At 45.4% G+C, this 22769-nt stretch overlaps 2 pseudogenes; both read left to right on the forward strand.

The window, feature by feature from the left end:
• The first annotated feature begins 4455 nt into the window (after nucleotides 1-4455).
• On the forward strand, nucleotides 4456-4576 carry LOC146866086 (small nucleolar RNA SNORA26; annotated as a pseudogene).
• A 2864-nt stretch (nucleotides 4577-7440) lies between these two features.
• On the forward strand, nucleotides 7441-9874 carry LOC146866087 (uncharacterized; annotated as a pseudogene).
• The last annotated feature ends 12895 nt before the right edge of the window (nucleotides 9875-22769 follow it).

A 22769-nucleotide genomic window follows, 5' to 3' on the forward strand; every position in this document is an offset into this window, starting at 1 on the left:
AATACGGGCGCTAATGCAAGGTTTCACGCGATAGCGTGACCTTGCTAATTAGATGATAACATTATCGCCACTTTTCGCCTGAAAATGGACGCAAAAGCGGTGATAATTTTATATCGCCTCGTTGCTGATATGCCCTCTAGTTTGTAGTGCACACTGTATAGGCTGATCTCAGTAATATTAGGGGTTACAATATTGTAGGAAAACATCACATTTTAGGGTGACTCACCATTTTTTCTGCCTAGCATGCTCTGGCCCTCCACAGGAGTGAGAGGAATGGTTCTGGCACTGGGCTCGAGGCACTGGAAGTCCTGCCAAGATATGTCACTGTTGTGGGTTATTGAGCATGGGAGGGTGTGGAGGGTGTACCTGTGCACTCCAGATATACCACAACTCACAGAGGCCTTCCACGTCCTTCCCATGGCACAGAGATATAGGTGACAGGCTCACCAGACCGAGATAAGGTCTTAGGTTGGGCACGCCTGGCAGCAGAGGCACCAAAGACAACCTAAGACCTCAAAAGCAAGCCCCAACAAAAGTTAAGATACTTAGCACACTTGGCAGATGCCCCCTAAACCTGCTTGTGACTCAGAAAACCCAACCCTGGTATAGGTGATGAGGGTAAGATCCAGGCAGAGTCTAGTACTGACCCAAACCTGCGCTCAGATGTGAGACTGCTGCCACGGCATGTAACGTCGCTACTTTTGCATAAAAACAAGCGATAGACTGAAATGAGATATTACACTTTTTCCGGGCACACATGTACCTAAACCATTAAAAAGACATACTTGCTTCAGTAGCGTATGTTAAGGAACGACTATGAAATAATTACTTACTGCCTTTTTTGGTTTTATTTATAGGCCTCCTGCTTGCTTTGGCGAATGACTAGTGCTGCAGTTGGGCAGTACACTGGGGCGGGGAAAATTGGGAACCCTGATCGTCATTGGTCCATCTGACTCGGGAGGAAACACTTGACGATTCACCACCAAGGAGGGAGGATGGAGCTGACGTCACCTCACCCAGGCTGTTTCTAGCAGTGTGTGCCATCATGTGCCTCGTCATAAGGCAGGTGGCCGCCGCATCCAAATTTAAATATTTTACAGCATGCACAAGTCCAGCCCAATCAGGCACCACTGACTGAACCCAGGCATGCATGGATTTACCCTTTACATGCAATATTATCTCTTCACCAGGGAGACCATTATCGCGTGTAGACCCGGCCTCAAGAAATATGTGCAGGTGCTAAGCACTGTGATACACCGGCACTAATTAAGCACTGGAGGGGATTCAGATGAGAAGAATGCAAATATGCAATAGAGTGCTATGAAAGGGACTTTGTGCTGTCTCTAGTATCTCTTTCACGGCACTCCACAGCATCTTTGCAATCCGCTCATCTGAACGGCAGCCTACCTCTGGAAGGTAATCATATAAGACAATGCTCTGTTTTTATTAAGGTTCATGTATTTGTCCTCACGTAGGGATTAAACGTGTCATCTGGGGAAGATGATAATATCAACATAAAAACAGAGTTAATAGCTGCCAGGTTTAATTGATCCTGCCTAACTGCTTAAGTCCAGGTTTCTCACTGCATTCTTAGACCTGCAGTCCTGCTTTTATGATGAGATAAACATAGACTACAAGCCCTGAAAAACAAAGAAAGAACCTTGACTGGAGAAACTAGTCCCAGATGGACCTTGGAATCTTGGCAGGGCTTTCATTGCCCTCAACTTTGTACTTTTTAGATTTTGCCTGCACAGTGATTGTGCTCTGCTTGTGAAATATATTTGTAATAGGAATATTAAAAGGAGCCTATATCCTGTCCTCACTTTTCATTGGTTTGTGTGTTTGTCACTTACTTATCCCCCATTTCTATTGGCTGTAGCATACTATTTCGTGTTGTTCCTCATGGGTTTCTCTTATCAGTGTCCCATGGCCCCAGTGCTGTTTTCGTCTGCATTTGTGGAACTTTTTTTTAAGGTTTTTGCCTTCATAGCACTTGCGCTGTGCTTGTTTTAATTTCACAGTTGTATCATTCTTTTATATTTGTCAGTGTTGCTCCTCACAGCATTTCGTTTCTTCATCATTTATGCATGTTCATTAGCTTTATTTCTATAACCTCTCTGCATTCCATCGTCAAAACGCATGTGTCACAATTAAAATACACTAACGCTTGAGGCTGAAGTTAATTTAGTGAAATTATTTCCAAGCCTCTCGCTGCTTACTCAGGCGCGGTGCGTCCATAGGGGCGTGGGGGCGTAGCCCCCCCGCCCGCGCCCGCAGCTCCCTCCTAGCTCCCTCTGTGAATGGCAGTCAGCATGACGTCGGACCGTGGGCGGTCCGGCGTCATGTTGACTGACATCATTGTCAGAGGCATTTGGGAAAGTCAGCACAAGTGCGCATGAGTGGGCATGGAGCTTAATTTTTACTCCGTGCCCAGTCATGCGTACTTGTATTTTTGCTGTCTTGCGCATGCCCATTAGGAGCCCCTCGGTCTCCTAATGGGCAGGCGGCGGGCGAGGAGTAGGCGGTGCCGTCAGCCAATCCTGGCGCTGCTGCAGCGCCAGGATTGGCTGAGGGCCGGGTTGCAGTCACTTGCGTCACGTCACGTGGACGTGGTGTTTTGGACCGTTTGAAGGGGCAGAGAGAGGCGCCAAACGCGGACCAGGAGAAGAGGCGGTCAGGTAAGTGTTTTTTAATTTTTAATAATACATGAAGTGCAGCTTTTACTCTTTTTTCTGCTCGAATCCTTTTTCAATATTAGTGAATATTTTTCTCTGACCATGAGATGCCGGGTGGCCTCTGGGTATAGTTTATTTTCTTGAAAATGTTTGTTCAGTGCCCTACGGGTCTTACTAATCAGCGAGAATGCCGGAAAGCATCTTGGGGTGAAATGAATTTTTTGCTAATCAGTTTTGTTAAGTAATGATGCCATCTTCATTGGGCGCCGTGAGTGACAGAGTCAATCCCGTGCCCTTTGTACCTGCTTGTCAGGAAGCTGCACCCAGCCACGCGGGGCTGGAAGGGAGCGCTCCCAGGCATTGTTCCCTGACATAAGGAGTGAGGGAAAGTATTTACATTATTACTAGCGGAGTTTAGCGGGTCAGACGCAAATAAACTGTGGAGGGTTACATTGAGAGTATAATTTTGAAGACAAGGGGGCTGCTCAGGAGAGGTCGCTATTGCAGCAGGCAGCAACAGAGAACGCTGCTATGGCAGTTTGTCGGGTACAGTGTTATTGTACTGTGTTCTGCTTGCTGCCTATGAGTTGTCTGGTGATGTGCTTTTACAGTGTATTGCAGGGTGCTGTGTGGTTTATTTCATGATTCTTCGATTCCTATGTATGGCAGGGTGCTCTACTTGTGGGTTATTTTATGATGCATCTGGAGTTTATCATTCTTGTGCTTGCTGTCTGTTTGTTCTTTTATGATGTACCTGTACATTGTCATAGCAGAGAGCTCTGTTTACTGGCTTTCTTATGATTTGTCTATGATGTACCTGTGCACTGTGCATTGCTAGCGTGTAAGTTCTTTTGTAATACAGTTATTTACTTTAGTTGGAGGGTCCTCTGGTCGCGCGTTATTTTATGACGCATGGGGGCGGCTGGTGACATTTGTAAATGGCGGGATATGTACTTAGCTGGGATCAGAGTTGGGAAGGTCTAATTTTGATTGCAAGTGTTTTGAAGAAAATCCATGGAGGGGAAGGGGTGTTTTGGTCCTAGTTTGAGAGTGCGTTTTGACGCGACTTTGTTACGGGGCACTTTTACGCCCCGCCATTTTCAAATGTCACCAGCCGCCCCTGTGCTTACTAACAGGTGAACGGTAGCTGAGAAATATGTGTTTGCCGACACATTCTTCAGTGCGTAGGCAAGTTCTACGCATGCGCACCTCAGCAAATAGGGCATCAAAATACATGGAGCTTGAACCGATGGAACATTTTATTTACAAAGGTCATCCATGCTGCCTTACACAATCCTCGGTTATTCATTCCAGATCATTCTTAGTTTTAGACACGTTGTTCTCCTGCGTTTAAAAACTGATGGAGGAACAAAGAAAGCATAGTCTGTTTGAAACCCTTTACAACGGCCGATATTTTATACATGATACATGATTGAAGCGCATGCGTGATATCTAAGTGTCCTTTTGGTGTTTTAATCCAGCATTGGTTGTCATGGCTCTAGCTCGGCGGTGGCCTGTTTGAAGACATGCTGAAGTCTCATTGTTTTAGCCAGTTAAAGAGGTGTGGGTGTGCTGGGTCTCCGATCAGAGGACTGTTATGGATTTGTTACACGAGGACAGGAGTGGTTTAGTTTGGTGCAAAGTGTTTAAAATGTTGCTTTTGTGGTGAAACAACCCGCTCAACAACAAGACTAAGCACTGTTTGACTTCTGGGTTGTTCTTCGTGGTTATATGTGTATACATTTATTTTTATAATGTGCACGTTTCATCAAATCTTGTGACTCCCTTCAAGTGTGCATTCAGAGCTTATTGTGGCCAACACAGGGGGGATTAGCGTTTTTCAATAAAACCTGGAGCTGGTGAGTCGCACGCCTCTCCAGGTCCTGTCGTGGGCTACATCCGCTCATGTTAAGTGCTCAGAGCCTTAGGCTCAACATTGGATTTCAGTTGTTCTTAAGTAGTTATCCCTTGCCAACATTACTTTTTTAGGTGCATAATGCAAACAGAATTTGTGTCAAACATCAAAAGTAATCCAACTCAAACAGGCTTTAGAAAAATATATGTATTGAATAGAAATCATGTGGGCTCGCCCGACAATCATTGCTCTGCTGGTGGAAGAGCGCAGAGTGATGTCGAGTACTATGATGGTAACTGTTATAGTTCAAGGTTCAACAAACGCAGAAAAAGTAATAGTGTGCACTGGTTAGGTCGGGATGACTTTTCTCTAGGTGCGGGGTCATCTCCTGTGCAATTATTTTAATAAGGTACTTCTAACTTTTATTTTTTTATATTAAGTTTGTTTTAATGTGGGGCATATCACATTGAGTGACACTTCTTATATTTTAGCTTCCAATGGGCAGTTTTAAAATATGTGTTTTCCCCGTACTTTGCATACGTGAGGAATACATTTACTCTTAAGTAGATGTGCACAATTGTAATAGGTTGTGTAATAAATGTGTGCATGGTCTTTGCTGTTCAATCAGTGGGATAGGTGAAGTTGGTCTGGAGAGGATAGTTTTATTTAATGGCTCCTTAATAAGAGTTGGGTATATCTTGTTATATTTAGTCTTGCCGGTTTCTTCACCCCTCTCTAGCTTTGCTCATTCAAAGCCTGTCATTCTTTCTAGTGGCAATCTCGGAGGGGGGAGCAGGGAAATGCGGGGGGGGCCGGGGGGGGGGTGGTAATTGGACGTGAACATCATCCACAAAAATTTGGAATGAAGCTCCAACCTTCACTTCAGTGCTTGTTGTGAGTCACATTTATTCCCTTGTCCAATGCATGGTAAAGATAAAGACCAAATTACACGTCTAAGCTATTTTCCTGTATAGTGCACTGTGCAGCTGACCTAATCAGCTTAATATCATGGAAAGAGGCACAGCACCATAGTGCTTCAAAAAAATGTTTTAAAATGGTGCTGAGATCGACGGTTATTCAAGGTACAGCCAAATTTATAGTGAGGACATTTTGTTGGTTTTTATATGTTACACGTAAAAAAGCATTCAGTGACTTTAGTTAGTAAAGGCCAGAGGGGAACCTGTTGACAAATGTGCATAGTCTGATTTGTTACACCAAATGGGATCTTACATTCTGTAATTCAGTTCAATTGTTACTTGCAGTCATCGCTCGATGTTTACTTGTAGAAATGGCAAACCTGTCCTTGGCTTGTTTCTTTTTAGGTTTCGTCTGCACAGCGCTTGTGCTGTGCTTGTGAAATCTAATGTATTAAATAAATCTGAAAAGGGGGTTACAACCCACCTTCACTTCTTATTGGTACGTGTGCTTGCTACTTTACTTTTCCTCCATTTCTATTGGTTGTAGCTTTTTATTTCCTTTTGTTTTTTGTGTGTTTTGCTTATCAGTGTCCTGTGGCCCTAGTACTCATTCTCATCCCCTTTGGTGGGTGGAAATTCTTTTATTGGGTTAAGGTTGCATGCTCCCAATGGCTTCACGCATTTCAAGCATGCTTGTTTAACTTTTAGACATTGTGGTACTTTAAATTCTGGACCCGTGTTATAAACATCGTCGTATCATGACGATTTTGGTATCAGCAGACCGCAAATGATTAGGATACTATGCACAAGCATTTTCGCCATGATCGGGTGAAGAAATCACCCTGAAATCATAGTTTCCATTCTGATACCTCGGGTTCCATTTTAGAATGACAGCCATTTTGTGCTTGCCCTCACATAGGCCCAGAACTAAAGCCAAGCATGGGTCTGAAGGACACGCACCCCTTCGTTGACTCTTCGGTGACCTGGGCAAGCTGACTTCACTGCCCGAAGCCAAACCTGTTCGGCCAGTTCCTTTCCCAATGGTCGAACGAGATTAGTATCAAGGCCCAACCTATCGTAAAGCCCTTTGATCACACACAAACCATGGTTAATCTTCTACACACCTGTCCCTGTTTTCTTCTTTATGACTTGCTTTACGAGGAGGAGGTGCCCGTTTTTATTGGGGGTCCGTCGATACCTGATGAAAGTACCGGGCCTTGCCGGCTAATTGATTAAGGGCTGGACAATGGGCTTGTCATCATGACTTTGCTTTTTCTTTGTAGTGAAAATATGTGAATGGTTAACTGTAAAATAAGGAATGTTTGCCTAAAGCATAATATTTTGTATAAAAGAGAAGGCTGACTTTGTAAGGTTGAGCAGTCTCCTGAGAATATACACCGTGTTGTACTTCTAGGATATCTGTTACTGGCTGCAGCCAATAAATTCGATCTTTGACTTCACCTAGAAGACTCTGTGTTTCTGTAGTCTGAAACAGGAAGAACTCGAAGACTTTGGGTGTGTCCCCTGGCACCGCTGGGTTCCGAAAAACCCAGTACTTCAGTTGGCGCCCAATGTTGGGCGATTTCAGCGGTACCGGTCCAAGCCAGAGGTTCGTGAGGAGCTTCGTGTGAAAATTCTGGAGGAAGGCCGCCACTTCATCAACCCCTGTATGTCGACGTGGTCCGAAAGTCTTTGCTGCGAGGTTCCCCGCTTCCCGACGGCTACGAAGGACCGCTGCCCTGACTATCGCCCTGTTTTGGACCCTTGATGATTAGGTAGAGCGAAACGATAGACGAGTCTTCTGGTGACGTCATCGATACCTCACTTAAGTATAAGTGGAGCGTCTCCCAGTCCTTAGTTTGGTTTTTGGTTTGGTATCCCTTGGGATCTTTGATTTGGAACTTGCAAGTACCAAAGCCGAGGGACTCGTGTATTCACAAGACTATCGTATTCGATAATCCTTTGAAGTTTGAAGCTAGACTAGAGAGCGAAGATGCCTGGTCTTAGCAGACTTGGAAATTTGTTTTGTCTTGGTTGTAATAGGGATTCCCGATTGGAGGACTCGTGTCCGGTTCCTCCGATTGGAACTCCAACCTATGAGCTCTATGTGAAACATGGCGTAGGCCCCATCACATATAATGAAGTATGGGTCCGATACACCAGGAAAGATGGTGTTTTAAAGTGGCCCCAAAATGGTAGTTTTGACACAGAGATTCTGGATAATCTGGAGGTTAAACTTTTTAAGAAGAAAGCCCGGCCGGCGATGTTTGACTTTTTCCGCTTATGGCGTAAGGAAGCCAAACAGAAGGAAATTAAATTAGCAAAGAGAAATACGAGAGAAAAGGGTATTACGGTAATGCAAGCTGCTATGCAGTTTAAAGATAATGAAGAAGAACAGATAAGTGAGCAGTTGCACAGGCAACGTAACATGGTGATCGATAAATGTTATGCAGTTTTGCCGCTTCTTCAGCAAGATGCGTCAAAAGAAATGGAGAAAGACCCTTTAATGTCACACTTGTTGAATTCACCAGCCCCTTATGTGCAGAGTGCTACAGCACCTCCGCAACCTTTAGTTGTGCAACCCCCAAATATTGTGCCTCAAGTTCTTCCACAACCGCCAGCTCCTCTTCAGTTGGCTCCTACTCCTATGGTGCAGCCCCCTCAAGGGCCGCCGACTTTGCTACCTACTCCACCTGTACTTCCTACGACTTTGTCTGTGGACTCAACCGCCTCTTCTGGTGGTGTTCCCGATACTGCCTCTGCTTCTGCATCTGCATTTGCCTTGTTTCCCCCTGTTTTTCCTCCCGTTCTTTTGTCAGCTTCTCCTTCTATGCGACAGAGAATGACTTCTACTGTTGCTAGCCTTATATCTCCTCTCTTCGGGTACACTAGTGTGACCCCTGATTCAACACGTAAGCAGACGCGTAGTCAATTGCCTGATTCTCGAGAGAAAGAAATGTTTGACCGAATGGCGCGTAAATGGGTTATCTACCCTTCAAGGTATGATGTGGATTCTGTCATGGATGCCTTCCGTCAATGGGAAGCACCGAAACAGAGATACGTTTTTGAAAAGATGTGTGTTTTCCTTTGTGAGGAATTGGAGGATAATGATTTGGAAGCGAATCCACAGGAGTTGTGCCGCGTACGATTTGAATTTGAAAAAGGCACAATTGCGGGTCCCGATGTTGAGAAAGCAGTTGCGACATTGTTGTCTTTTAGGATTGAGGGTCCTCCTAAGTCATTGTTTGAACATGACCCATCTGATAAAAAGGTGAGACAATACCCTATGAGAGAAGTCCCTCCGGTATGGAAGGATGCCGTTGTGGCTGATGCCGCTAACGGTATTGCTGCTATGCCAGCTCATTTCCAGCGTGTTTGGGTACATGTTCCTTGGAAGCGATCTGAAGTTTTAGCCCTTAAACAGACTTTGCCTGATCCTCGTAAAAATCCTGCAGGATATTATAAGGAATTAGCACAGACTGCAGACTCGTGTTATGAATTTAGCCGACATAGACATGTTATTTGGGAATGTTGTTCCACAGCCTTTGTGGGGAATGATTCATAATACAGATCACGCGCAAGAGCTAGGCGACTCATGGGCTAACATTAGTGCTGCAAATGATAGACAAGTTGGTGGTGCCAAGCCTGAGCCTTTGGTAGCAGAACTTCCTGCTAGGATCATTACTTACATGAAGACTTTAATGCCTGCGATGCGTGTGAATTGGGATAAATTGTCTGCGTGTAAGCAGAAGAAAGATGAAACAGTGTCTGATTTCTTCACCAGGTTTGAGGAAACGTTTATCGACCACAGTGGTCAAGATATGAGTACAGAAGGTGGTCAACGGTTGTTGGTTGACAAGTTTTTGCACAATTTGCTTCCCGAGCTGTGTAAGAAATGGAAAGATTCAGAGAGTTCTTGGGCCGTTTCCTCCTCAGCACAAATATTGGCTACTGCACAGTACTACGAAAATAGGGATAAAGATGAGAAGGGTAGAGCAGAAAAGAAAACGAAAGAACTAAAGACGAAGGTTCTTTTACAACTGGCTTACCCGCCACGTGGTGGTCAAAGTAACTATCAGCAACCTCAGCAGTTTCAGAGAAACTCGCAAAGGTTCGAAGTTTCTCGACCACGTGTTCCGGTAGGTCCCAATCAGTGTTCATATTCTAAAGAAGAGGGTCGTTTCAAGTATAGTTGTCCTATTTTGTTACAGCGTACGAATGGTGCTTCTGGTGCAAGAGGTCGAGGTGTTCAACAAGCTCCTAGAGGTAGAGGACGTGGAAGTGTTCCCCAGAACGCGCGTCCCCTTCCATCTCAGAATTCAATGAATAGTTTTGACCAGCAAAATAATGCATCTGGTAGGACGGCTCAGTACTATGCTGACGATTATTATGCGGAAGATGAGAATATGGAAGGTAATGATTGCTAGGACAGCCATAGACAAAGAGAGGGAGTTGTTTCAGTTCCAGTAGATCAAGGTGGACCGTATGTTAAGGTGACTACATTAGGTGTGTCAGAACCTTTTCTGTTGGATACTGGTGCTGCAAAGAGTTCTATTATGCACTCAAAACTCCCTGGCGCACCTTTATCTGGCAAGATGAATGTTCCGGTAGGTTTTTCTGGTGCCCCGGTTAGGAATCCGATCTCTAGTCCTATGTCCCTTTCTGTTGGACCTTGTGAATTGGAAGCACCCCTTATTCTGATGACAGGTTGTGGTGAAAACCTGTTGTGATTGGATTTGTTGAAAAGATTGTATGCAACATTATATTGTTCTCCTTCGGGAGTACAGCTTACACTGGGTAGGAAGGTGATCTCTTCAATGTATTTGTCGAAGGATAAACTCCCGACCGAATTGTCGTTTCTTCCTGATACTCTTTGGGCCACTGGTCCTAATGATGTGGGTCTTTTGGAAATACCGCCATATGTTGTGACATTGAAAGCTGATGTTAAACTGCCACGCATTCCCCAAGACAAGATCTCTAGTGAAGGTGAAAAGGCGTTGCTAGCGATCATTTATGATTTGATTGAAAAAGATGTAATTGAAGAAACAAGAGGCAACGTTTGCAATAGTCCTGTTCTGCCTGTTTTGAAACGTACTGACCCTTCTCAGCCACCTGTTTACAGGTTCGTGATTGATCTTAGAGAGGTCAATAAAATAGTTGTGCCACGGTTTCCAGTTGTCCCTGATATCACTGCCCTATTGACTATGATTCCAGCTTCCGCCACTTGGTTCTCGGTGATTGACTTGAAGAATGCTTTCTTCAACATCCCGATTGCCGAGGAGAGCAGGGATATTTTGGGTTTCAATCTAGGAGGCCGAAGCTTCCGCTTCAAACGCGCTCCTCAAGGCTACTGTGAAAGTCCGTCAATATATAGTCAGGCTTTGAAAACACAGCTTGATGAAATTGTTTTACCTCATGGCGCAACCCTCATTCAGTACGTCGATGATTTACTAATAGCCGCAGATACTGAGGAAATCTGTAAAGAAGCCACCTTGTCGTTGTTGCGACATTTGTCTGATTTGCATCACAAAGTGTCCCTTTCGAAACTGCAATATTATCGACAAGAAGTGACCTACTTAGGTCATCTCTTATCGAAGGAGGGAAGGAAACTGACCCCAGAAAGAATTCAGGCAATTGCAAAATTGAGTGTGCCAAGGACACAGAGAGAAGTAAGTGCTTTCTTGGGCATTACATCATACTGTAGGCAGTGGATACCAAATTTCTCTCTGCTGGCCAAACCTTTGGTAGCATTAACCTGTAAAGATACACCGAATCCCGTTCCATGGTCTGAAGATTGTCAGAAAAGTTTTTCCGAATTGCGTAATGCATTGTGTTCAGCTCCTGTGTTGGGTACCCCCGACTATGGTAAGCCTTTTACACTGTATGTCCATGAGAAAGAAGGTTGTGCATTGTCAGTGTTGACACAGTCTTTTGGAGACAAACAGCGTCCATGCGGGTATTTTTCGTCGACTTTGGATCCGGTAGCTAAAGCATTACCGAGTTGCTTGAGAGCCACAGCGGCAGCAGCTGTTTCTATTCGACAGTCTGCTGGATTAGTAATGAATAACATGTTGATTGTGATGGTTCCACATGCAGTGGACACGTTGTTAAACAGGATCAAGACACAGCACTTAACTAGTGCTCGATTGTCAGGTTATGAGCTGACACTGTTAGCAAGTCATGTGCACATAAAGAGATGCAGTACGTTGAATCCAGCCACGTTATTGCCGATTTCAGAAGAGACAGATGATGTTGAACAGCATGATTGTTTTCTTAGGACAGAAGAAGAAACAAAAGGGAGAGTAGATCTTAAAGATACTCCTCTTGTAGAGTGTGATGGTACCTTATGGGTGGATGGTTCATGCTTTAAGCTTCCGAATGGTGATACGACTGCAGCATATGCTGTCACGACTTTGCATACGATTGTTGAAGCTGCACGTATACCACATAATTCAGCTCAAGCAGCAGAGTTAATTGCACTTACGAGAGCGTGTGTGTTATTGAAAGGAATGAAAGTGACCATATATACTGACGTATGCGTTTCGTGTGGCTCATAGTTTTGGACGATTGTGGAAAGAACGTGGGTTTCTCACTTCACATGGAACTAAAATACAGCATGGTCAGTTGGTGAATGAGCTTCTTGAGTCACTGACCTTGCCACTACAAGTCGCGATTGTGAAATGCAGTGCACACAAGAAGGTGACTGATGATGTTGGTCGTGGTAATGTATTTGCTGACGAAACCGCTAAAGAAACAGCAAAGAATGTGAAGAATCGAATGTATGTTGCAGGCCCTGCAAGATGGGTTGGTGATGTTAGAATGTGTGATAGAGAGTGTGAAGTCCCTTCAAGCCGAAGCTTCAGAGAAAGAATTGAGTATGTGGAGAGAAAGTACGGGTAAATTGGATAAAAATGGTTGTTGGATTGACTTATCAGAACATCAGCGATGGTTGTTACCCGATGCGTATGTGCTTGCAGTGGTGACAATGGCCCATGGGATGGCCCATATCAGTGTGAAAGGGATTTGTAAGTTGTTGGCTCCAGTATGGCAAAATGCTGGAATTCCTAAATGTGCAGAGAATGTGGTCAAAAATTGCATGGTGTGTCTGAAATACAATCCTGGTACGGGAACCCCAACTCCAGATGGTCATTTTGCGCCTCCAACGTATCCGTTTGAGGTTTTGCAGCTAGATTTCATCCATATGGAAAGGTGCAACAATCTGAAGTACGTACTCGTTGTTGTTTGTGCCTTTTCAAGGTGGGTAGAAGCATATCCCTTAAAAGACAACACTGCCTTATCCACAGCTAAAGCCCTTGTCAAAGAATTCTTCCCCAGATTTGGAATGCCGAGAATGGTCTGGAGTGATAATGGGAGTGAATTTGTGGGTCGTGTGATGAAGAAAGTATGTGAAGGGCTAGGTATTCAGCAGAAATTCCACGCTGCAAATCACCCCCAATCAGCTGGACTCGTAGAGTGCTATAATGGCTCATTAAAATTGAAGCTGGCCAAGATTCAAGCGAGTACTGGTCTTAAATGGCCTGACGCCCTGCCTTTAGCACTCCTATCAACGAGAATGACTGTGCATTCGCGAGTGGGACTTAGTCCTTATGAAATTGTGTTCGGCAGTCCGGCCAACATATGGGGAGTGCCAAGGCCGACAAAATTCAGTGAGATCGAACACCCCGTACTACTTGATTATCTGTATGAATTGACGGCTAAATTGCGTGTTTTACACCAACAGGTGCATGATACTCTGCCTCAGGTCTCTGAACCTCCAGGACATCCTATCAATCCTGGATCATGGGTGCTGGTCAAAAACTTCAAGAGGACAAAGAATGATGAGCCCCGTTGGACCGGCCCCCATCTCGTCCTTCTTTCAACGAGATCGGCTGTTCGAGTAAAAGGGAAAAAGAACTGGATACACGGCGTTCACTGCAAGAGAGTCCCTTTGCCTTTGCCCTACGACCGGTGGGTCCAGGAGGGAATCGCTGACTCCGAGACTGAGATTGTGCCTCGTTTTCTGCCTTTTAGCAATGCACGTGTAAAAGGAACAATTTCTGAGAAAGAAAGTGACAACATTCTGCAAGAAGCTGTGCCACCGTCAATTCGATTAGACACTACAGAGCCTGAACTCTTGTTCCAAGACCAGACAGTATCTGGAAAGAATCGCTATAATTTGAGGTCGAGAACTATGGACAAATAAAATTCTTTTTTCTTTGCTATTTTTGAAAGTGCAGCTCTCTCATCTGAGAAACTTGCTTATTTTTGTTTTTTCTTGAACCGCCATCCGGGTTCAGCTGCAGGGTCGTGGTTGCCCAAGTCTTTGGAGTGCAGCTGAAGACGTTAGGTCGACAGTTCTGGTCGGTCTAAGGGAGTTGCCCTGGACTGACAGAAGCATTCCTTAGCATAGAACACCCTACCACCACGAGCAGCGATTAGAGAGGATGGAGTTTTTCGAGAATGAGAGACCTGAGAGACCTGTCGAAAAGATGGATTTTAAAGCCAGAATGTGTACAATGATGACAAAGAAATGATTTTTAATAATATGTATTTTCATGTTGCTTAGTGTAATGACGTTTTTAGTAGGATATGTTTTATTCTCTTTTCAAGTGACGTTTGCACCCACTGCACAGCCCATACCTCCTTCTACTGTTTCCTCGCATTCTTTTCACCCTCTGCCTGAACACAAATCTGCTAGAAGATTAGAATTTGTCAATAATTCATTCATTCAGCTTCTACACCAACACCAATTAGTAGTTAACACAACTAACTGTTGGGTGTGTGGTCTTATGCCTCATACTACTGAAAAAGGTATCCCTTATCTGGTTCTGCCTTTCAGCCATAATGGTTCTGTGTGGGCATATAGAACGATATTCATATACGCTCATGAAGCCAACCCCCTACGTTCTGTGAAAGATAATGCAAAGAATAGTGCTCTAGTTAAGGGTATAGTAGATATGATTAAGGAAGACATTTCCTATGAGACTATCCCGGGAGATGAGACACTAGCATATATTGGATGGAACATAACAGGATATGGAGCTACTCTGAGTGAGAGCCAGCGAGCAAGAGGATCCTCCCCGATTTGGGTTGTACCCCATCAGGGTCACCTATGTCTGCAAGGTAATGGTAAGAATCCCAGAGCTCAGTTAGGGAGAAGTATCTGTATATGTCTTTGCATCTCAGACTTCCCCTTCATTCTTAGCAGCTAGGGGTACCTATTTCATCTGCCATAATAGAGCCTATACATGGTGTCCCCCTGACTTCTCGGGCACATGTTTTGTTTCGTTCCTGTTGCCTCCCACCTACACGGCCGCGGCAGATTACCACAAGACAAGGATAGTTAGAGGCGTCATCAGTCAAGACGACACTGCAGGACAAGAGTTTGGAGATTTCGTGAAGGGTTCTCTGCCGTTTTGGGGACCTATGGTTAACAGCAGGAACATAAGGCAATTGACAAGGGTGGTTGAATCCACGGCAGATGAAACCGCCGGTGCCCTTAGTAATTTGACTGCTGAGCTCCAGTCGGATCGCCTTATGACTCTTCAGAACAGGGTCGCATTAGACGTCATACTTGCAGACCGAGGTGGGGTATGTACAGTGATCCAATCAAGTTGCTGTGTTTTCATTCCAGATAACGCTCCGACAGTTTACCAGGCCATTTCCAAACTGCATAAGATCTCCTAATCTATTCACGTGGATAAAGGAGATTGGTCATTGGTGGGGTGGTTCTGGGAACTAATATCCGCCTGGGGATGAAAGATTCTGATAGTCATTGGGATGATCTTAGCCATTCTTTTCCTGTTCTGTCTGTGTATACAGTGTGCTCCTGCAATATGTGGCCTCTGTGCTACATTGTGTGTAAGGAAACCTGTATCAAGGGACGAGCTAAGTAATAGGATGATGCTACAGCAACATCTCAACGACTTTATGAATATAGACCTGGACTCAGACCTAGACTCAGACTGACGTGAGTATAGGTTAATTGCCTATGTAAGGGCAAAAGGAGGGTCTGTGGTACTTTAAATTCTGGACCCGTGTTATAAACATCGTCGTATCATGACGATTTTGGTATCAGCAGACCGCAAATGATTAGGATACTATGCACAAGCATTTTCGCCATGTTCGGGTGAAGAAATCACCCTGAAATCATAGTTTCCGTTCTGCTACCTCGGGTTCCATTTTAGAATGACAGCCATTTTGTGATTGCCCTCACATAGGCCCAGAATAAAAGCCAAGCATGGGTCTGAAGGACACGCACCCCTTCGTTGACTCTTCGGTGACCTGGGCAAGCTGACTTCACTGCCCGAAGCCAAACCTGTTCGGCCAGTTCCTTTCCCAGTGGTCGAACGAGATTAGTATCAAGGCCCAACCTATCGTAAAGCCCTTTGATCACACAGAAACCATGGTTAATCTTCTACACACCTGTCCCTGTTTTCTTCTTTATGACTTGCTTTACGAGGAGGAGGTGCCTGTTTTTATTGGGGTCCGTCAATACCTGATGAAAGTACCGGGCCTTGCCGGGTAATTGATTAAGGGCTGGACAATGGGCTTGTCATCATGACTTTGCTTTTTCTTTGTAGTGAAAATATGTGAATGGTTAACTGTAAAATAAGGAATGTTTGCCTAAAGCATAATATTTTGTATAAAAGAGAAGGCTGACTTTGTAAGGTTGAGCAGTCTCCTGAGAATATACACCGTGTTGTACTTCTAGGAGATCTGTTACTGGCTGCCGCCAATAAATTCGATCTTTGACTTCACCTAGAAGACTCTGTGTTTCTGTAGTCTGAAACAGGAAGAACTCGAAGTCTTTGGGTGTGTCCCCTGGCAGCGCTGGGTTCCGAAAAACCCTGTACTTCAACAGGCACTCTCTAAGAGTGTATGAGTCTGCGGTCCTTCCCCTTCCCCTACAGTCTGTGCTTTTCTTGACTCCCTCCTGCCTCACGACATCCATGGTCTTGCCCAGAAACCTCTCTTCCCTGCCATCCTTGTGTTACTTGTGGCCATTTCCCTCTCGTGTCTTATCGGTGGGCACACTCACCATTTATGTCACTGCACCCTGGCCCACCCTTCTGTCATTACATATATAATACTCTCCAAGTGTATCCCAGTGGTAGCTCTTCCAGCTGTACATCAGCGGGCCTTTTGCACTATCCACTGCACCCACTACTCCTGTAGATCTACTTCAAGTGCTCATCTCAGTTCAGTACCAGCCAAAACTGAACTTATGTAGACACGCCCTTCTTCCAAGCATCTCTTACACAGCACCCATTGATACGGAAGATGGACAAACATTTAACACACGCCATCTGCTTTCCCGGCCTCCTCCCACTGATTGACCTGTCTAGTCACCCTTCCTAAATAAACCAGCACTGTTTGTTTGCCAATATTACATTTTGGCTCATGCGCTCCTTTATTTAGTTAATCGTAGCTGCGCTCTTACTATACTTATTGGCAAGCTGAAGTCGTTTTGATATATGATAGATCTAATGCTTTACCTTGAACTTACTGAAATATCTGACTGCCTTTTGAAGTCACCTTTAACACAGCAGTCTTGACAATGAATAATCATGGGGAAAAATTATAATTTTTACACTTTGCAAGCCACTTTGTTTTCTTAACAACGACCTTGTGGTACGAGAAAATGGCAGTGATTGGGGAAATAGAAAGTATGGCCGAACACTGCTGTGCCTGTCATGCTGCTTTCCTTCAGCGGGAGGGTGCTATTGTATTCTGTATAGCACATGGCGAGGGCTTTGTTTCACGTATTGCTGTTGGCATCATTTACAAAGTCTAGTCACAGCAGAACACAGCCGCTTTAAATTCTACTGATAACTAATTTGTCTTTGTAGGATCTACATTTATTTATTTGAAAGGTTTTATATAGCACTGGTTCGACCCGGGGTATCAGAGCGCTTTCCATGTGCACAAACAAGATTACAGGAGAAAGAACGGATTGTTCAATAGCATAGCATTAGGCCGGTAATATAAAAGCAAATAAAATCAAACAGAATGGGCAGAGAACGATATACATGAAAAAGGCACTCAACGGAGGTCTATTTAACATAGTAACAACAATCATAGATACATTTACATAGAGGATGAATGATAGAGGGAGAAAAAAGATTCTGGGTTGGGCTGTGGGTGAGGCATAATTAGATAAGAATAGGCGAGAGGAACCAAATTAGGGAAGAGGGTGAAAGGTCGGCCCGGAGGGATTTTAGGAGGAGGGAGGTAAGGGAAGTAGGTGGAGAGGAGGGGATAGAAGGGGGGTAGGAGGGGAGTGCACAGGGAGAGAGATAAAAAGATGGAGAGGGGAGAGGTGGGAGATAAGAGTGAAGTAGAGGAGGATAAGGACATGGGAGGCAGAATGTAGGGTCGGAAGCCAGGTTAAGGAGCCCAGTATTTGCTGAGAAGGTGCAGTTTGAGTTCTTTAATCAAAGCTGAGGTAGGAGGGATTACAACCCAATTCCTTGGGGAGGGCATTCCAGATGTTCGGCGCGTTTCCTGAGAAGGAGCAAGATTGAGTGGTTTTCTTTTTTAATGAGGGGGGACGAGGAGGAGAGTGTTAGTACTCCTTGTCGGTCTGGAGTCACCCATTTTTTTGAGGTTTTTTATGAGGTACAACGGGAATTCTGGTGTAGAGCTTTGGTGTGTGAGGTCGGCTTAAGTTTAGCAATGATTTTAAAGACTTCAAGATGGAAGTTAGTCCAGGATGCATTGTTTTTCAGTTGCAAGAGGGGACGGCTGGATTCTGGAGGCGTTGAAGCGTGTAGGTGAGTTGAAGAGTAAGGATGTAGAGTCGATATGGGAGGATCATCTAATGTAATGTCAGCGGAAAATGGGGGATTGGGTGGAATCTGAGTTAGATGGAAGGATTGATCAATTTTGGCGATTTTATCCGAGAAGAAGTTGGCACACATCTGTTGGTTGAGGCAGTAAGCTTAAGTGGGGGCTGTAGATGTTTGGTTGCAAACTATGTTAAACAGTTTTCTGGGTCTACTTTTTGCACGATCTAGTTGTGTTCGGAAGAAGGTAGCCTTTTCCTTGAAAATGTGTTTTTTATAAGTCGATCCAGCGGCACGGAGACAGGCAAGGTGGGGGGAGGGGTGTTGCCTCCATGTTCTTTCATTGTTTTTTGAGTTTGGGTGGGGCTAGAAGGTCTACGACCTCATTGACGATCTTGTTGAAATCTCAGTGAGCTCATTGGCATCTTGGGAGAGAGGGGTGAGAAGAAGTTGAGCTTGGAGTTTAGACTCAAGTTCACCAGGAGGGATTTGACTAAGATTTCTGGTCCATTTTATGGGTTTGTAATTTGTAGTAGGGGCGAGGGGAGTGGATTTGATCTTGAACAGAATGAGGTGATGGTCAGACCAGTTCATAGGGAGGATGCTGGAGAGGGAGGCCAAGTCATTATTGGAAATAATGGCATAGAGAGTGGCACCTTTGGTGTGGTTGGGCAAGTGACACAGTTGAACAAGGTCGTTGATCTCTAGAAGATTAATGAGGTGGCTGACTGAGGGGTCAACAACATTGTTCCAGTGGATGTTAAAATCTCCTGAGAAGATTTTTTCGAGTTGGATAGTGAGGATTGTGAGTGAAGGTCTGAAAGTTCCTCAGCGAAGGGGAGAGGATCACCCGGAGGGTGGTAGATGTTATGTAGGCGAATTGTGGGCGAATCCTGCATAGTGAGTTCGGCGCCAAGTTATTCAAAGGTTAGGTGGTCACTATTTTTAACACAGGAGAGTTGAAGTTCATTTTAATAGATTATAGCTCAGCCAGCTCCTTTTCTGTCTGGTCTGTCTTACCTAATGATAGAGTAACCGGGGGTGAGCATGTCAAGGATGGCCGTCGAGTGTTCATTAAGCCAGGTTTCTGTAAGCAAGTCAATGTGGATGGTTTCACTGAGGAGGGTTTCTGATATCTCAGTAGCGTGTCGGACAGCCGAACGGCATTTAACGAGCATGCAGGAAAGGGGCTTAGGGTTGGCATTGGTGGTAGAGCAAGAGTGTATGGTGGTAAGTTGAGTTGGGGGTCTAGGTGAGAAGGGAGAAGAGGGGATTCTGCTCATTCCCATAATCACTGGGATGCTTGAATAAGGGAGGGTGTGATCAGGGATCAGGGGTTGGGAAGGTAAGAGTTGCATACGTCAGTAATGACAGAAGAGGAGAGGTTGTTCCTAGCATGGAAAGGCCTATATGATCTGTTGTGAAGGGGGATAGTTTTCCAACAGTTAAGTTGGGCGGTGTTTGAGAAGCTAGAGCAGGCGGAGTCATTATGAGTGAGGAGGGTCCTGGTGTTAAGGGCGTTAAAATCCTCTCTGAGTCGCATAAGTTCCGTCTGAATGGTTGACAGATTACGTTCAATGTTAGATAGTGTCAGAGCGATCAGATTGAGGGGGTGCTCGGGCGACGAGGTGGGGGAGGGAGAGGGTTCAGTGTCGGTCAGTCGGTCAGGGAAGAAAGCCTGGTGTGGGGAGGGGGGGAGATGCCGGGAGGGGGAGTCAGAGGAGAGCTAAGGGTGTTGGATGTGGAGATGGCAGGGTCAATCATATAGATAGGCCGTGTAGACGTAGGTAAAGATATGATGGAGAGAGGGATGGAGGGGGAAGTAACATCAGTAAGAGGTGGAGTGAAATTCAGCGGAGGAGATATTGGCACTGGGGGGAAGGAGTCTGAAGTTCTAAGTGAAGGGGCTGGGACGTAATAACATCCGATTGCATGGGGAGAGTGTCGTTCAGAGAGGGAAGCTCTAAGAGCAGGGGCCGGGACGTGATAACATCTGATTGCGAGGGGCGAGTGCAGATCAAAGAGGGATTTATTGGCACAGGGCGGTGATGGTGGAAGTTCAGGGTGACAGGGTTTGGGAGTTGTGGAGAGGTTAGAGGTAGTGAGATGGGTTTGAGGGTGTCAGTCGTTAGATAAAGTGTGAATTTTTAGATGATGGTTGTGGTGCCTTGGGGGCGGGGGCTCAGAAGTGGGGGGATACCAGGAGGGTGTCAGACGATTGAGAGGAAGAGGGGTTGGGGCTCGTTTGAATAGATGGTCTGCCAGGGAACTGTAGTGGTGGTCAAAGACGTTGAGGTGGTATTCAGATGCTTGAATGAGGATGTTACCGGTTTTGAATATGGAGATGTCAATTTCTCCGAGCAAAGCTGGGGATGGGGAGGTAGATAATTTAAAACCATATGGGATTGGAGAAGAAAATAATTTTTTTTTTATGGGAGAGGTGAGGCTATGGTAGTTATCAACTATTAGAGTTTCAGGGTGGCGAGTCAGTAATTTATGTTTAAAGTTTTTCTTGCCATTTTTGGAAAGATTGGAGGGGTATACGATGTTCCAAGAATTGGGACCATGTCTGGAGAGGGCAGGATCAGGAGGTATGAGGATGGGATATGGGGGGACATTCAAGGTCATTAGAAGGGGGACTAGGAGGAAGAGAAAAAAGGGGGGGACATAAAAGAAATGAGAAATAGGCAGAAGGTGAAAGGGGAAACCAGAGGGGAGAATTGCAAGAGAGAGAGGGGAGTAAGTGGTTGGGGAGGAGTAAACCAGAGGGTAAGAAATGTCAGAGGGAGACTAGAGAAGGTGTTAAGGGGGATGACGGGAGGGTATGTCAAAGTAGATATCGATTACAAAATAAATGGGGAGAGAACAACAGCATTAAGAAACCTGGACATATTAGGAAGCTAGATGGGACTGGGGGAATTGTAGAGAAGAGAAGGGATAGAAGAAGGAATAAGGGGGGTAAGTTGTAGTGAGAGAAAATTAGGGTGAGAGGGGAGAAATGACAGGAGGAAAGAAAGGGTAAGAGAGTCTAAATATCAGGTGGTAGAGAGTATCACAGTGAGAGAACAGCCAGATTGCAACAAATTGTCAACGTAAACCCTGATTACGATAATTGCAATGATATAACAGCAGCAAAGCTTCCTTCGGGACGGCACAAAATGTGTCATATTAAACACAAATTACGATAATTATAGTGATAGAACATCAACAAAGAGAACTTTGGGAAGGCACAATGCTGAGTACAAAAGTTAGTAGCGGGCGGCCCCCGCGGGTTAGGAGGGACAATTCTGGGGGTTTCCGCAGGATAGAGTGCCCGAATTACGGCCGTCACTTCAGGGGCTATAGTTGCAGGTCGCAGGTAGCTCGGTAGTGCAGTGCATGATAAAGGTGGGGGGGCATCGGTCTGACAGTAAAAACTGTATGGACCGGATGAAGGGTGGTGTATTGAAATGGGAATCAGTTCTTCACCATCAGGAGGAGCTCAGCCGGGGGATCGCTGCACTGGAGCACAACTTAGGAGGGGAGACGTTGATTAGGCCATGTGGATAGATGGACATAAGGCGAGACAAAGTTGCCACTCACTGCGGCCCGCTATGACGAGGATCCTGCGGCGGCAAGGGTGTAGAACCTGTTCTAGGACTGTTGAGGCTGTTCAGGTTGGAAACTATGGAAGGCGTCATAAAACAGTCAAGGGCAGAGCTTAGCTGAATCAATTGTAGGGAATCAGGCCTGATAACCGCAGCACACTTCACGGAGGCCAGGGAGGTCAAGTGCTGCACTGCGGTTGGGAGAGAAATTTAGGCCCAGGATCACATGAGGCAATTCAGTATGAAGAACAAAAACCAGTAAGGCCTCCAACTCAGCCAGGTGATTGTTGGAGTTTGGCATCACTGGGAGGCATGCGTGATGGCAGGAAAATATTAACGGTGGTCGTCGAGGGCAGCGTTGCGGCAGGGAAGTAGATCAGGACCAAGATCTATTGCGGCCGATTAGGGAGGAAGGTCACCAGTGAAGTAAACTTGCGTGAGGAGAGCCAGAAACAGCTTCCGAAAACGGCCAGAGACCGAGCTAAACTGAGGTCACAAGTGAAGTAAATTTACGTGAGGAGAGCCAGAAACAGCCTCAGAAAAATGGCTAGAGACCAAGCTAATCTGGTGTCAAACTGAGGCTGCATGACGGCAGGTAAAACGGCACTATTACAGGCAGGAAACATCTCTGCACAAGGCAAGGACAGCACTCTTCTGTGGCCTCATAAGGAATTGTGCATGGAGGTAAGACTGTGCTCGCCGTGTACGGCAAAGTCAAAGGGCTGCGCAGTGGTAGGGCATAGTACTGGCCCTAGATCATTAGCAGCCGCTCTGGAAGGAAAATCACCCGGGAGCTTTATGAAGGACTCAGCAGGTCCTGAGAGAGATCACCACGAAAAATAGAAAGGTGGCCACCCTAGTGGGTTTGATTCCGTCCCCAGCTGAATTTGGTGCTTCGAGGGAGGCTGGGGTGGTCGAGAGGAAAACCACTCACCCTGGCCCCACAA

The sequence above is a fragment of the Triturus cristatus genome, chromosome 2_1 (assembly GCF_964204655.1).
Source record: "Triturus cristatus chromosome 2_1, aTriCri1.1, whole genome shotgun sequence".
NCBI lineage: Eukaryota > Metazoa > Chordata > Amphibia > Caudata > Salamandridae > Triturus > Triturus cristatus.